Source organism: Pogoniulus pusillus, chromosome 9 (genome assembly GCF_015220805.1).
Source record: "Pogoniulus pusillus isolate bPogPus1 chromosome 9, bPogPus1.pri, whole genome shotgun sequence".
NCBI lineage: Eukaryota > Metazoa > Chordata > Aves > Piciformes > Lybiidae > Pogoniulus > Pogoniulus pusillus.
The window spans coordinates 16,182,652-16,199,310 of NC_087272.1; the positions used below are offsets into that span (position 1 = coordinate 16,182,652).

A 16,659-nucleotide genomic window follows, 5' to 3' on the forward strand; every position below is an offset into this window, starting at 1 on the left:
GCAACTGACATCATCTACCTGGACCTGATTAAGGCATTTGACTGTCTCACACAACATCCTGGTCACCAAACTGGAAAAACATGAACTTGATGGCTGGAGCACTGCTGGATAAGCGATTGGCTGGATGGTCACACGCAGAGAGGGCACAAGGAGACCAGCGACAAGTGGTGTCCCTTGGGGGTCAGTGCTGGGACCAGTGCTGTTTAACATCTTTGTCAGTGACATGGGCAGAGGAATCGAGTGCACCCTCAGCAAATTTGCAGATGACACCAAGCTGTGTGGCACAGTTGACTTGCTAGAGGGCAGGGATCCACCCAGAGGGACCTGGACAGGCTGGAGAGGTGTGCCCAGGCCAGCCTCATGACATTCAACAAGACCAAGTGTAAGGTCCTGCACCTGGGTCGGCGCAATCCCAAGCACAGACACAGGCTGGGTGGCGAATGGCTGAGAGCAGCCCTGAGGGAAAGGACCTGGAAGCCTGTGGGAGCCTGGGGTGATGAAAAGCTCAACATGAGTTGGCAGTGTGCACCTGCAGCCCAGACAGCAACCGTCCTGGGCTGCATCAAGAGAAGTGTGGCCAGCAGGGCAAGGGAGGGGATTCTCCCTCTTTAATCCACTCTCGTCAGACCCCACCTGGAGCACTGTGTACAGTTCTGGAGCCCCCAACACAAGAAGGACATGGAACTGTTAGAGCAAGTCCAGAGGAGGACCACGAAGGTGATCAGAGGGCTGCAGCACCTCTGCTATGAGGACAGGCTGAGAGAGCTGGGGCTCTTCAGCCTGGAGAAGGTTTCGAGGATACCTTGTAGTAGCTTTCCAGTATCTGAAGGGGACCTACAGGAAGGCTGGGGGGGGACTATTTACAAGGTCTTGTAATGACAGGACAAGAGGTAATGGGTTTAAACTGGAAGAGAGGAGATTTGAACTGGATGTTAGGAAGGAATTCTTTACAGCGAGGGTGGTGAAACACCGGAACAGGCTGCCCAGGGAGGCTGTGGCTGCTCCCTCCCTGGACGTGTTCAGGACTAGGTAAGGCGAGGCCTCCAGCGATCAGTTCTGGTGGGAAGTGTCCCTGCCTATGGCTAGGTGGTGGAACTAAATGATCTTCGAAGTCACTTCCAACCTAAACCATTCTATGAATCTGATACTATGATTCTGGGGTGCCCTCTTGCTGGTCAGCCTGTGGCCATGGCTGCCTCTCCTCATTCCTGCATATGGCTACTCCAGCTGCCTTGTGCATTCCTGAACCTCTCAGCTGCTTTCATTGCCATCCCCTTCTGCTGTGAGAGGCTGTCTGCTCCCTTAGCAATGTTTTCTCTGAAGGGTAGCCAGCCTGTAGCTGTCTCCTCTTTGCTGGTGCTGCTCTGCCCGACAGTGGCAGGGGCTAAGGGCTGGATGTTTGGGATCTTTTTTAGTGCAAAGTGTGTGGAATGTGCATTGCCAATTGCTTTGTGCTACTGTTTCATCATGCAGAACCAAACCCAAGGGTATCAGCAACAGGTGCTGTGGACCCTGTTACCAAGAAGTGAGAGTAGCAAGAAAGAAAGGGTAGTGGGATGGCTCTGCACAGCAATGTGGAGCCTGAAAAGGCTTAGAGAAATATCAGAGAATGCCAATTCCTGGGCTGCAAATAACTGGTGGTTACAGGATTTCAGTCTTAAAAAACAGAGTTCCTAGTGTGATTGTATGTTGGTCTGCACATTAATCATTTTTCACAAGACAAAATTTGTAAGCAGTATTTCTGACACAGTGTATTTAAATCTCATCTCCCATTGCACTGATAACCTGACACTTCTGCTCCCCGGATGCTTTTCTGCCTGAGGTCCCTGTGGGACTGTGGTGAACCAGAGCAGAGTGGCTGCTCCTGTTGCACTGAGTTTAGTTTTGGTCCTACAGGGAGGCAAACCACTGGGGAGTGATCCTGGTGGCTTCAGGTATGAGCAGGATGCTGCTGAGCACTACTGCTGCTTGCTGGGGATGACAAGCAGCCAGGAAGGAAGGACTCAGCCTGCGCTGACACACCACAGTCGGCATCCAGTTATCAGCCCAAGGTGAGGAGGAAAATGAAGTACAGAAATTGCCTCCAGGCTCTCCCTGCTGGTCCCAGGGCACCAACAGCCACCTAAAGCACCAAGTGTTCTCTCAAAATGTTTACAGAAAGATATAAGTTGAAAATTTTTGTATATAATCAGGAAACCAAATACACCAGGTGGAAACAACCAACTTCAGTTATAATTCAGGGTGATTTTCTATTAGACAAAGGACTTTTGAATTGTGGAGCAAAGTCAGCAATGAAAGATGGTATGTATCAACTCAACAGAGGACAGACAAATTTATGGAAAATGAGGAAACCGAAGAGATAGCCACTGCCTGGATTTATGTGCTTGGGAATAGATGCTGAGATATCAATTAGTCTGTATTAATTACTGCCCCAAATACAGGCTTAGGTGGACCATTGCTTCTGGCTCTGACATACCTATGCTATGGTGAAACCCAGTTGCTTCCATAATACAGGAAGAAGCAATGGAATGATAAAATCTAACTGTATTAGAAACAAGCTTTTTGTCTGAAACTTGTGGTTTCCTGCCCATTTTGTTAGACTTAATCTTCTTTCTACAGTGGGGATTTTTTGGCAGCTCTGGTGAAGCTGCATTATGTTTGTGTATGTTTTGCCGTAGGGTACAGCTTCATTTTGTTCCTAGTTTCAACACAGGATGGAATAAGTAAATATGAATGTGTGTAGAGTATACACAGAGAGATGCACACACACACATATATGTATTTAACAGTAGATACTTGTGAAACCAGATGTGCAGAGGTTTGACAATCTGACTGAATCCAGGAATGTGTAGTCTCCAAAATCCCACTGCACCTAAGAAAGACAGAGTGTCCTTCTTATTGGTGGGAACTGCCATGGTAGAGACTTTGTTGGTCTCATCATGTGGAATGTGACGGCGACCATCCTGCCACCGCACTCCCAGAAACTGAATTTCCCTGCCAGGTCCTTTGACCTTGTCTCTCTTAATGGCAAAACCTGCTTGCAACAGAATGTCAATGATTTTGTTACCTTTCTCAAAGACTTCCTCAACAGTTTGGCCCCACACAATGATGTCGTCGATGAATTGTATGTGCTCTGGAGCTTTACCTTTCTCCAGTGCATTATGGATCACTGAGTGAACCACACTGATGCAGCAGATTGCTTGTTCTGGTAAGTTCAAAGCCCTGAGGTTTTGATTGCTCTGGTCCACCTCAAACCTGCATGGAGGACATGTCCCCAGTCAGGCCACTGGTCAGCAGCAAGCTCCCAAATGGTGTATCTGAATGTTAACACTCTAACCCAGACTTCAGGCTCCAGCTAGGATGTCGGTGTCATTCCTCAACAGAGAAGGCTTTGTGTTAACAAGTCTAACATCAGATGAAGCTGTATGCACACAGGGTAGCCTGAAGCTCCATGTGGAGAGCCAAAGGCACTGATGGGCACTCCGAATTTTCATGCAAAATATTATGAAGATAACAAAAAGCATTTCTTGGGCTGACTGGGTGTTAAGTTTGGAGAGTGAGCCTTTCCTTCCAAATACTCTTCAGGGTTATGTATTCAATGCAGTCCTTGATTTTTATAATTTTCTGTTAAACAAGCACTATTTTTAAGATAAATATTCCAAAATCACATTTACTGTTCTCTGAACATTGAAATATATGCTTTTTTTCCCTGTCCAAGACAATAAAATGTATTGCAAGTGCCACTTTAATGAAAGAGAAAGCAAGGCCTTCACGTCCTGCAACATCTGCTGGGAACATAATCTAAATTGAAAACGTATGCTGCTCTTGTTGGGAGGGAGAGGTCTTCCAGTGACAGGAAGTATCCAAAAAAGTTAATGCTGAAATCAGTAAAAGAATCATGCATGACAGGAGAACGAACACAGAACTTTTCTTTCCTTTTTTTTTTCTCCTCTGTGCAGGAGGAGAATGGGAGTGGAGTGGGATGGAGATGGCCAAAGACATGAGAGAGGTGGGGGAAGTGTGGAAGCAGGAGTATTTGTGTACTGGCAGAACTGTTTATTTGTTCCTGGCAAAAATAAATCTCAGTATACAGTCCCTCTAGCTTTTCCTTATTTATAAAGATGGAAAACCTAATCTGTTGCCAAGACCCATTATCCCTCAACTTGAGTCAGACAGTATAACTTGCTTCTTGAATCAAGGAGTACTCTATGTTTTATGAGGATGGAAGAGAAAAGAGATGTTTACTCTTGTAACCTCCCCCTGTTTGTTCATGTGCATAGTTACCACCACTACCAAAATGGGGGCTCATGTTTTAGCCGTAGAAGAACTATAACAAAGACATAACATCTACTGAAAACTAAGGAAATTCCCCTGTAGTCCAACATCTGTGAGAAGGTGGGATGATTCTGTGATGAGCTGCACAGCATTTCCAAAATGCTTCTCATTTCGATGTGTCATGCAGGTTATCTTCATCTTCCCAGGTGGGAGGAGCATTTTAGCTTGATTATATCTGTCCTAAGTTTGAAAACATTTCTCACGTGTACTTTATGCCTTGCCTGAGCTCAAGCATCTTTAAGTGCTTCCAGTCTCCTCATAAATACACCTTTGTATTCTGCCTAACATATAAACATCACGACTCATGTCTGAGAATGTTGGGAATTTTATTAGGTTCATAAAGTTTTTAGTTGCGGTCTACCCAATGGGTCCAAAATAAATAAACACAGAGAGGCAAAAAGAGTAACAATTTCATACCTATTTCTTCTCTTCTCCTCTGAGAGTTTCACCAGTACTGGTGCAGCACTTGCCACGGTGGTTTCTGTGGCTTGTTATCAAAGTGTCTGCAAAACAGTAAGCTAGAGGCAGATGCAGAGAAGAAAGCTGAGAAAATTAACTGAAATGAACTGTTCATACCCACCATTTATTTCCTCAGTCTCTTTCCACCTTAAGGACTGACAAAAAATGGTGACTAATTGTGATGGACTTGTGCAGTTCTGCAGTTGTGGACATGTTTTCTTTATTGCTGCTCTCAGTGAAGCTGTTTGGTTGGGACAGCTCCCTAGGTCCTATGGATAATGCATGTAAGCAACCAGCATGGCAAGATGACTTACTCTTGGACTGAGGAACTTTGGTGTGGTGCGGCCCTTTTGCTGGCCATGGAGAAAGAGTCATGCTTGTTCCTCCTGCAGCACAGAACTTGCTTTGCCTTCAATATCTACCACTGGTAATCTACGGTGGACACAATGGTACAGAAAAGAAGTGCTCAAAGATGCCAGCATTTTCGTCTGAGCTATCTTTGCTTTAGGATGTTATGCTCCATACGTACTTCAGATGTCTCTTGCTCAATACAGCCACCGTGCTGAAGGTACCTAGAACAGATGCTGTCTTTCCTGCTTTCTTTGAGGAACAGTGCTGCGTTATAGAGAGACAAGCCTGAGTGCCACAAATCCATCATGCTATTTAAAACAAGCCTTCAACCTGCTGGAAAAATGCAGCCCAGGAAACTTATTAAAACCAAGAGATCAGCAAGCCAAGGCTCACACGGGAATCAAAATAATGGCTTAGGGCTGTTACAAAGCTAAATATATGAATTATTGCATATCTGTTGCAGAAGCACCAAAGGCAGAGATAGCACTTTTGGAGGAAGAAACAAGGGGTAAAACTTTAAAGAACGAACCCCAAAGAGCTTTCTGTTTGCTTGTATGTACTGCACTCATTCTGCTTCAAAGCTATTGGAAAATTATTTATGGAATGTAGCAAATGGCATCATGTATGTTGCAGATCCCATTCCTGTTTGGCTACATTTGAGGGGGAATAGAGACAGCTTCTTGTTGTTCAAGAGCTTTTACAAAAGGCAAGATTTTCTTACAGCAGATAACAGTAACTGAGCTACAATTACAAACCAAATAAGACTAGGATAATATTTTTTCCTTTTTCTCACAGCTACACAGCTGGCACTTAAGTGTGCTTGGAAAATTTTCAGCAGATCAGAATTTTGTTAGAAACCTCCGTACAGCTTTCAGCATCCAAGATACCCAGGCTCTTGAAATGATTTGGATTTGACAGACTTCAGAAACCTCAAAGGTGAGTTCCTGGCAGATATAGCCAGAGATGTGAGATGCCAGCTCCTTCACAGAGGGGCAGATGCATCTCTGGGGAGGCAGAGGGTGTGCTTTTGTTTCAGTTGAGGCATGATGATTCTCCCCATTTTATTTGGTGATCAGCTTCTCTGGAAAAAAGTGGCTTGTACCAGCTGTAAGAGGGGGATGAACAGATATGCAAACCAGATGAATGGGATAGGTGCCTTTCTTCAACAGGGTGTAGGTATTGGTTAGACTTTAAACACTCCTCTCACTGTTGTGCAGCAGCTGCTTTCCACTGTCTCCTGCTCATCCTGGTGGTTCCTGGTTTGTATGAGAGAGAGACTGCCTGCCCTGTATGTGGAGTAGGGGCAGTGAGTGCATGCCCTGCTGGGCTCATTCAGGCATGGGAGGTGAGTGGAGTTGTGCTTGCTTCACCTTTGGCTCAGCACATGTCTGTGAGTAGGTGGAAGTGGAGGGCAGCCAGCAACAAGCCCTGGGGCAGGCAGTTCTCTTGACCCCATGTGTCTGGTCACTGGCAGGTCAGGTGTCCCTGTGGGTCAGCAAGGCTCTGGCTATCAGCCCCCGCTGAGCTTGTAGCCACCACTAAAACCTGTACTCCCATGGTTTTTTTTTAGCCCCAAATGACTAACGTTCCTTCCAAGGCAAGGACCACAAAACAGACAATCAAACCCACAGAAATACTTTCTTTTAAAAATTACTCACATTTCATCAAGCTTTGCTTACACCAAGGTGACACAGCCAAACCCACTGATGGTTCAGCTATGTGGCCTGAGAAATGCAGCTGCATTAACAAAGCTGCTCTCAGATGTAGAGCAACACTTTTCATGTTTGTTGAATACCACATTGCTGCCTCATTCCTAGCCTGTCAGCATCCCTCCTTACTGGCCCTTCTGCCTGCCTCCCACTGGAAATGAGGCATACGTTGCCAGGTTCCTTACAAATACACAGGCTAAACATTCACCCCAGAATGCTCTGGATATGTGGGGAAAACTCCCTCTTTGCTCTTCCTTTTTCAGGAATCTAAATCTTGCTATTGTGTGAGTTACTTTTTTCTTTTATTAATAGCACTGTGTTTCATTTCATGCCACACATCAAGAGTTGCAGGCTGCTGCCCAACACTTGTGCTCTTAAAATAAGGAAAACAATGCAAAGAGAGGATGTCCCCAGAGGGAGATTATGCCCTGCCCCAGCAGTTTACACATGCAAGACAGATTTTTTCAAGTACAACACCCAGTTTGGAACACAACTGGCATTCATGCCCTTGGAAACACCCATCTGTGCATTAGAAGTATTTGGAAACTCAGCTTCCACTACTGAATGAGTAATTAGAAATGTTACTGGGTTTGAGCATTGGCATTTCACCTGAATGAATGTATCAGTGGTCTGTGGTGAGGCACACTTGGGTGGAATACGTGTGTATACCCCTGCAGTGTAATGAAGTTTGAAATCTCTTCTGTCCTGACTGGAGCAGTGTCTGATGGATGAGGAGGGACTTGCACAGAGAGTGACCAGGATCTGGCAAGCAGTCTTGTTGTTCTGCTTTTGGCAGTTTAACACAAATAACCTTGGTAGGCCAACAGAAAGCTAAGCAGTTAGATACTTGCTCAACATCTGTGTCCTTGGGACATCTTTCTTGTTGAAATGGATAACATTTTTGCTGAGGTTATTAGCAACTGTGGCAAGGTTTGAACAAAAATAATTCCAGATCACAAACTCCAGAAAGTTCTACAAATTCTACTGATCAGCAGAGGTCACCAGGGTCAATGTGATGCAGGATGTGTGCTGTGGGGACAAGAGACCCTATGAGGAAAGGCAGGAAAGGTGTAAGATACTTGGCACTGCATCTCTACTCTTCCCTAAGGATGTGCTCATACAGAGTGTCTAAAAATAGAGTGGGTGCTGTGGTGCAGCCTCTAGAGTCTGTGTGCATGTGATGGCCTGTGTGTTTTCAGTCTCATGCTTGCCCCCAGCAGATAAGATATCTTGGAGATAATTAGCTTTTCCAGTGGCCTGTAATGAGTGTGGTATTACTCCTTCACAGAGGTGTCTTTATAAAGCAGGAGCAGAAGTAAATGTGTGCAGTTGTGTCCTATTTCAAAATATGCTGTAGGAAACATGAACTAAACTGTGCATAAGGAGCAGTTTGGTTGGCAGTGGTTTTGCCATTGAATACTTTAGATCAGCTGTTACTTCTGTGTCATTTCATGTACTGAAAGTTGCCCATAGAATATACAACAAGGACCCATGGATGGATTTGTGTTGAAAGCAACAGGCTGAAATTCAGGAGAAAGGTTTCAGCTGCCAACCTCTCCATAGACTTCTTATATGCCTTTTTTCTCCACCCCTGAAAGAAGGAAGGAGTACACAAGGGGAATGTAGGGATAAGCTTAATTTTAGAATTTAAGGCTAGGTTTAAGGTTTTGGTGAAGCAAACACTGGCATTTATCATAGTTCAAATGATAAAATCTGTCCACCTGATCAGCATTTTTGCATAAATAGAAATGTTTTTCTGTAGGGAAAAAAAAAAGTCATCAACAGCCATCATGTCATTATCTTAACATGGTTACAGCAGAGGTACAGTTTATCATGGAAGAAACATGTCAAACCCCATTTGTTGGATAAAATTTAATCATCAAACTATAGAAAAGCATAGATTGGAAAGGATGTTTGGAGGCCACCTGGTACAGCCCCATGCTGAAAGCAGAGCTGAATTAATAATTAGATGAGGTTAGCCAAGGCTTTGTTTGGTGAAGCTTTGCATCTTTGAGGGAGTGAGAATGCTGCTGAGTTCATATGCTCTACTGCCCCCTGTGAGAAGAATCCTCTTCCTTCTTCCCAGAGACAGGTGAGAAAAAAACCTGTTTCCTGGCTGCCAGAAAAGTATAAATTGGACACTTTACTCTTTAGGCATCTTAAAATGTGGGTAGCTGTGTGCATGCCTGGAGACAGATTTCTGCTCTCCAAAGCTCAACCCTGCTCTAGTGTTGAATTCCTGACAAAGACTGGGAGCAGACTCTATTGATTTTTTTTCAAACGTTTGGTGAAGCTTTTAATCCTTTTTGTGACTTCTTAATGGTAATTCAGTCATAAAACTCACTAGCTGCTTGCTTTGAGAGCTGGGGTTCTGGGATGGTGGGGTTTTTTTTTTTTGATTGTGACATTTGGCCATAAAACTGACCAGATTTTGTATTTTCATGGAATGAGTGTGGACATTAATTAGCCAATACATGTTAATTTGTATCTGTTGTGAACAAGAGCACGTGTTATGAACATACCCAATAGCCTTCTCTGGCTTAGAGAATATGGTAAGAGATGGGTATGGTGTTCCTTTGTTCTGGGACCCCTCTTCTTTTATCCCTGTCTTGTAGTTTTCATCAGCTTTTCAAGGCAAATTTTTATCATGTGAACCGAGACTGTCATATAATCTGAGATACAAACACTGTTGTGTGTTCCTCCTGATTTGGAAAGGAACATCACTTTAAGATCTACAAGGAGAATCTCACTTCAGCATAAATACAAAGTAACCCTGGTAATTGCTTGACAAACAGCATCAGTTCCTATTTCTGCAGGCATCAGTCATTAGCAACTTTCTGGATGCTACTTAAACTGTAATAGCATGGGCTCAAGTGAAGTGTCTTGTGTCATTTTCATTGACCCTTAATCACAAGTTATGAGTTGCATTGCTTTCTAGTTAAGGATTTTGTTATGTATAAAGTTGTCAGATATTTTGGGACTTAGTTATTTTATGTTTTCTGAAATAAAAGTAGAGCTTTCAGACAGCTGAGTCGTTTGGGGCTGAAGGAGGTGCTGTAGCAGGGAAGGCACCCATTTGGGGAGAAGTCGGTGAAAGATGTGGTCTGCATATGAAGAGGACAAGCTACTGGCACAAGAATTGTAATATTATGGATAGCTGTATAAAATACCAGATGTGGTGAAGGGAGATGCAATAAAAAGCCAAGAAGATCTCGGTGGGAAGTTTTTGGCATGTCAACATTAATGATAGAGCAAGACACCATGAAAAAAGAGAATTTTTTCCAGGAATCAAAACCCAGGGATGTGGTTGCTGAAAGCAAGAATTCCAGGAGTGGAAAGGGGGAGAGAAAATGTCAGATGGAGATGTAGAATGTTTTGCTGGTAAGTTTAAGCCTCAAAACATTTGAGTAAGGGCATTCCAGTTTAGAAACCATTGTGTTAAGGATAATAACCCAACAAAATGAATCCCTAATAAATGAGAAGTAATTGTGTTATTCCACTGCATGCTCCAATGCTACTGCCATAATACAGAAGAGTTTCAGTGAGCAAGGGTTGGGTCAGCACGTCACTCAAGAGGACTTGGTGTGCTTAACTTAGAGGAGTGAGGCAGGTAACTCAGCCATTACCAGGAGGCTGTGGCAGCCCTTCTGTTTTACAGGCGGCTACACAGGGGCTAGGATAAGCAGGATATATTCTACCAGGGGCAAACCACTAATTGAACATCTTGGCTTGTTCATAATTCTCATTAATGAAGAGCCATAGGGGATACTTTTGATGGAATATCTATGTTGGTTCTGAAATATTCCTTCTTTCTGGAATGTGAGTCCAGTTACTGGCGTGCTTCTAATGTACTTGAGGCAGTCATATTTCCCACACTCTAATATTGCAGCTCCGCATTTTTGGTAATAACCAGTCAGATGTGTTATAATTATGAATCAGACATTGGTTTTAAGGCTTGCAGACCTGTCTCATAAAGCTTTAATTTCCTCAGACATTCACAATATTCATATGTCTGTCACATTCTCCAGGTATCTAGACAGGGTACCACCAACTACCAAGGCTGTGCCAGGCACAATACTCTACTGTGTCTGCGGATTGTAACTAATTAAGCACTAAGTAGAGCTTGACAAGTCACTGGCGCACGATCCAAGTCTTTCCTATTTATCAGGGGTACAAGTGGTTTGTGGTCAGTCAAAAGCTGAAATGACTCTCTGGAAGAGCTTTTTTTATACATTTTTCACATGCTTCTTTCAGAGCGAGACACTCCTCAGCCTGCAGAGAGTGATTTATATCATCAGCAAATGTCCAGGAGCAGTGTGTAGCAGCCCTGCTGCTCTGACCAGGTTGCACTAATACAGCAATCTGCAGTGCTGTGAGTGATTATGGGAAGGGAGCACTCATGTGCTTCAGGTAGGGCTTCTACTCAGTTGAAAACATATTCTTGTGTTATGTTCAAATATCAGGTGCTTTCATTTTCCAGGACTCGGTTCCAGAAACCTATTACTGCCATTCATAACCCAGCATTCTTTTCACTTTGACATAGATTCAGGAGTTTGCATTAATTTATTACTGTCTTAGGCCAATTTACCCTTTTCAGTTTGCCCCTAGGCCTAGTTTTCGTGCCTGTTGCCTCAATAGTTCAGCTAGTTTTGATGTAGCCCAGTGTTTATTGCATTTTAGGCCTGAATACCAAGTGTCTCTGGAAATCTAGACCAGCTTTTATCATGTTTCTCTTCTTAATGGCAATATCCCAGGACTTTGTCTGTACAAGCAGCTATCCCTTTCCAGGTGCTGCAGTAGCCTTGTCATTTCCTTTGGAATATATTGGGTGCAGTAGCGATGCCAAAAGGAAGTCTGCAGAAAGATTACCATCCAAAAGGCACAATAAAAGTAGTTAACTTGGCGCCATCTGGGTGTACAAGCATCTGCCAAAAACCATTTGCGGCATCTAAAAGGGGAAAAAGCTTGGGCATTCATCTTGGAAAGACGTTGTCCACTGTGGATAGGATAGTGCTTCTCCCAAGCTCTCTGTTTCATTGATTTAGGTCAAAGGATATGCTGACTCGGCCATTTTTGTTAAGGACTTCTAACCGCCGGTAAACACGGTTCAGCGGGTTTGGCCATTCCTTCTGTAACACTGACAGGGCTTGGACTGCCTCCTCCTACTCTTTGCTGCTAAGCTGAACATATGGTGACTCTCTAGACAACATAAGGAGCTGTACTGCATTGTGTAGTGGGGAGATGAGGTTAGTGGTCCTCGTCCTTCCAATGCTTTAATGCTTTTTTCTTTTGGCCAATACAGCAATCTCATATAGCAGAACCATATCCCATCGAATAGGTAATTATTGAACCCTTGGCAGCAAGCACAGTGTACCAAGTGTCCTGGAACACTGCAGACTACTATGGATCTTAGTGGCATGTATGTTCATTCGTAAGTGCAAGTGACCTGGACACTCATATGGTTTAAACAGTTCTCTTCCACTTCTTATTTCTGAGTGCTGTCTTGTGGCTCAGGGTCTTGATTCTTTTTTATCCTTTGCCTTCATATCCAGGGGACTACTTTCTACCTGTTTATTGTCCTGCACCAATCTCTAAAAGTCTAAGAGGACCTTACTCAGCTTTTGTTGCCAAAACTACTTCCTTCCAATTCAGCTGGAGTGGACAACATTAGTGTGGTCTCAAGGCCTGTGTTGACTGAAGCTCTCCTGTCCTTTCACTAGGAATGTGTCCCAGTAGCAGAAAATGCAGATGTGAGGAGCTCACAAGGAGTTTTTGTTGCTGCCAGCTAATAGCTAGCCAGGGCACAAGGTCCCCAAATAAATGCACGCGCACTTTCCTATTGTTTCCCTGGAAAATAGTTTTCTTGTTGCAAAACAATGACTATAAAATTCCTTCCATTTTCTCCTGTGGATTTACCCTGTGCGGGTGACCAAGTTGTGCATGTGCACAGTTTTGTCCAGAACTTCACAGACAAAGCAAAAATGTGGAGTTTTAATAAACAAAAGTCGATATATATTGCCCTGTGTTGTACTTGACCAGAGCAAGGGGTCTGGTTTTGAGCAGTCATTCTGCTCTTTCAAAAAGATCAGGCCCTATGTCATTTTAAAACACTTAAAATTGAAAATCATCCTTAGAACTGTTGACCTAAGCTGCTGCTATAAGTTGTAATACAAAAGGAGTTACCAAACTTGTTTGACCCTCAGAACTGAAATTTTACTCTACCTCCAAGTTCCAGACCCACATCCTGCACATTTTCTTCATATCCCCCTGTTAAGTACTTCCAGTTGGAATTCTCAATGAATAGGGGAGGTAGAAGTTGACTGTATCTATGCATGTGTATGTTCCTATCCATATCCATGGTCAGGACTCCCATGGCCCAGTTAATTCTGCCTGTGTGAGTCTACAAATTGAGATGTTTTTGTTGTTGGAACCAACAGGGAGACAAAGGAAATTACTGCAGCTAAGTAGAAAATGTGAGACTCAGTAATTTCCCTCCTAGAAAGCATAGGATGTCTTAGTTAAGAGGCACTGTGATATTTTTTTCCTCCTTTTTGTTTTTTTTTTTTTTAAATATGAGAAAAAGATTGAAGGAAAAGATGGCAGTGGTCCCTTTCAGTCCTGAAACTCATGTCTCTTGTCGATCACAGGACTCAGTACACCACAATAAGCAAGTTGAGTGCAGTGTGCTGTAAGTAATTTAAAAGCTACTTGAAAAGCAGTGCCTATTTTTCATGTTTTCTACATTTCCAAGAACATCAGTCATTCATTTGTCTTTGCCTGTTCTGCACAATCAAAACTGAAAATTAAATTAACAGAATAATCTCCCTTCTTTCTCTTCCCCCCCCCCTCTTGTCTGCCACTTTCCTTTTTTCCCCCTCTTTCTCCCTTTCTTTCACTTTCCATCATTCTCTCTCTTCTCCTGTCTTCGCTCTTTCCTCCATTGTACAGGGTTAACCCTCCAGGGGGAGTGACCTTGAACCTGACCCTAGGTGGTCTTGACCTCTCCCCAGGGGTGGGTCTGAACACTACCAGGTGGTGGTTAGCCCACTCCCCCTTCCTGTCTAAAGGTCTGTAAAAGCAGGGGGGACTTCCTGTTCTCTCTCTGCACTCCCCACTTCCCTGCTTCCCAGTGTCACCATCCTGTTTCTGGTTCTCTTTGTTTCACCACATGGCCATCACCCACGAGGTGGACAAAGCCACTGACATCAGCATCTGGTGGTATTTACACACTTTGTACCTTGTTTTCCCTTCCCTGTTCCTTTGTAACTTCCCTACCTCAGATACCTTTTTATTCATTGTTAAACTTCTCTTCTTTTAACTTCCAAAACGGAGTGAGATTATTTGGGTGTGCTTACCTTTCCTCTCTCTACCCCTAATTCCTTTCTTATGGGAAAGAAGGGGGAAGAGCACTCTATAAATCGTTATTGGTTCTATCAAATATATTTGAGTCTCTAGGAATTTAAGTTAGAACCGAGACATCCATAAATGGGACTAAAGATGTCACCGCACTCTTCTTATGCTTATGGACTGAATCTCTGTGTGAACAACGTTTGGCTAACATGGTCACTTGATAAACTACCTGCTTGAATCCTAGAAAAGACATGGATGGCAGATGCACAACCATAAGGTGACTGGAATGTCGTTTGAGATTTTTGCCCGCATATCTGTATTTGCTCTGCCATGGGGCTTTTCATGGAAAGATCTGTAGGAAATGGCTTCCCTTTGATGGAAATCTTCTTGGTGCTGTTCTCCAGGTCAGGGGCTCTGAGCATGTCTAAGTCTCTCTGCCCCCACTCTCACAGGCTCTGCCCTCTCGCCTGGCACCTCCATGACCCCAGCACAGCTTTGCTGGAGCTGGCCACCAAGGCCTTCCCAGCTGGTACTACTGGTGACCCTACAACAGTAAGGACACTTGCACTCTTGAACACATATGGTGAGATGTATGTGGGTTTTTTGGCCAGGCAGTTTGAGGAAAACAATTGTGTGATCGTGAAACCTGAGCTGGGTGCCCCTGACTGCCATTAGACAAAGGAGTGCTACTGAGCATTGAAAGTCCTTGAATGCGTGGGATATCCTCTCGGTAGGGTCTAGTTGCACTGTGACTTTTCACATCAACAACATGCAGTATGTTGCTCTCAGAAACCTTCTGGGGACTGGAGGTGAGATTAGCTTGCCCTCCGATCCCTTTTAATTGGTATTAATGACTCAAATGAGGAGTGCTTTTGAAGGGAAGCACATAGGTCTCATTTTGTCACAGCGATGGTTAATGTCTAGGCATCTGTATTTGCCATATGTTTTTCTCCTTAGCTTTAGTGTTAAAGTTTTGAGGGGTCACTGAATTTGGCACATATGCTTTTTCACTTGACTATGCCTCCCACCATAAGGGATCTGTAAGTATTTCTAAACTGTAAAATAGTTAAAGAATCAAAGAAGTTCAAGTACTTATCTTTAAATATTGGGAACAACGACGGGAACGATAACAACCAGAAAATCTGGGGTTTGTTATGTCTTCCTAATTGATGACTGGCTTTGCAGGACCCCTCGTCCTGACCCCGTTAAAACGAGCCATTGCCAGGAAGGGTCCCGTGCAGTTGGAGGTTTTCACCAAGAGGTGGCGCTAACAATTACCGCAGACAGCCTGGTAAAAGTCTCCCTCATCTCTTTCGCCACCGAAAGGAAAAGGTTTTATGTGGGCATGTGCACTTAGGCAGTAGCATGGCGTCCTCCTATTTACGAGCTGTGTAATTGTACGTTTAGCTCTTTCTCGGCGTAGGCAAGCCGCACTGTAATGTGTAATTATAACCTTGGTAAGTGTAACGCCAGTAAAGTTATAACAAGTGGTGTGCGCAGCAGAGCAATGATAGGGTGATGACAGAGCGACAAGCTATAACCAGCATGGCATAATAAGAAGAGTCTTGTTCCTGCTATTAAAAAGGCTGTTCTCCTTACCAGCTAACTTTCGGTTCCCCAAGCCGAGGGAAATGATACTAAGCCTCACAGAAGTGCTGGTTACGTCTGTAGCACTGACATTTACTGGCCGCTTACCTGAAGGCTGTTAAGGACCTAGAGGCATTGGCTGGCAGAGCCTCAGGAAGGCCTGGCAGCCCTTGATAGGGTGCTTGCAACCTACAACTTACATGTACATCCGAACTAAGCCCTCCTCAAGCACTGAGCACCCACCTCAACCTTGGCAAGCAGGAGGATGCATGAACTCATGAGCTGGAGGGTCCCTTCAGTGCAGGAAAAAGTCTTTTTCACAAGCCAGTCTGGGGTCGGTCTGCTGCAGGTGCAGATAACTGATCCTCTTTTTGCCCCCTCTGATTTCTCCAAGGCAGAGCAAGTGAAACAGAACATGCTCACTGGTACAGAGTGCTGTTTGTGTTGGGTGATGGAAGACCCATGGAACCCAGCACTCTGGGGCTGATGGCTGCAGTAGGGAAGCAGCATTGGCCTCATCACGGAGAAATCTAGGTGGAATAGTGGAGGTTTCCCTCCAAAACTTGCTGTAGGTGGAAACAGTGAGCAATCTTGTGTAAAGCAGCCTGGGGGAACACAAACTTTGCCCAAGGGAGAAAACATTGCTCACCTTCTTTAATATTTCTGCTGGTGGTGAATCTCAGGCATGTCTTTGTGCTGGGGAGTTTCCACTCCTGGTACTGGTGGGATGCTGCTGGTCCCATTGGAAGTACATAGTGCTTAACATGACTGAGGAAATTAGAAATCTCAGTGTGGGTATATAGCATAAACTCCATTGTGAATTGAATTAAATTCTCTGAAAATCCTGCCAGAGAAGACAGCCTTTTAC

At 44.1% G+C, this 16,659-nt stretch overlaps 1 long non-coding RNA gene across 7 annotated transcripts in view; it reads left to right on the forward strand.

Moving 5' to 3' along the window:
- LOC135178113 (uncharacterized) overlaps positions 1-16,659 on the forward strand; it is a 132,835-nt gene that overhangs the window by 95,040 nt on the left and 21,136 nt on the right. For 6 of the 7 annotated variants that reach the window (XR_010303359.1, XR_010303353.1, XR_010303356.1 and 3 more), the window contains one exon: positions 5,941-6,081. The exons of the other annotated variant lie outside the window; for it this stretch is intronic. This is a non-coding gene — a long non-coding RNA (uncharacterized LOC135178113). The remainder of the gene's footprint in view (positions 1-5,940; positions 6,082-16,659) is intronic. 7 annotated transcript variants of the gene reach the window in all.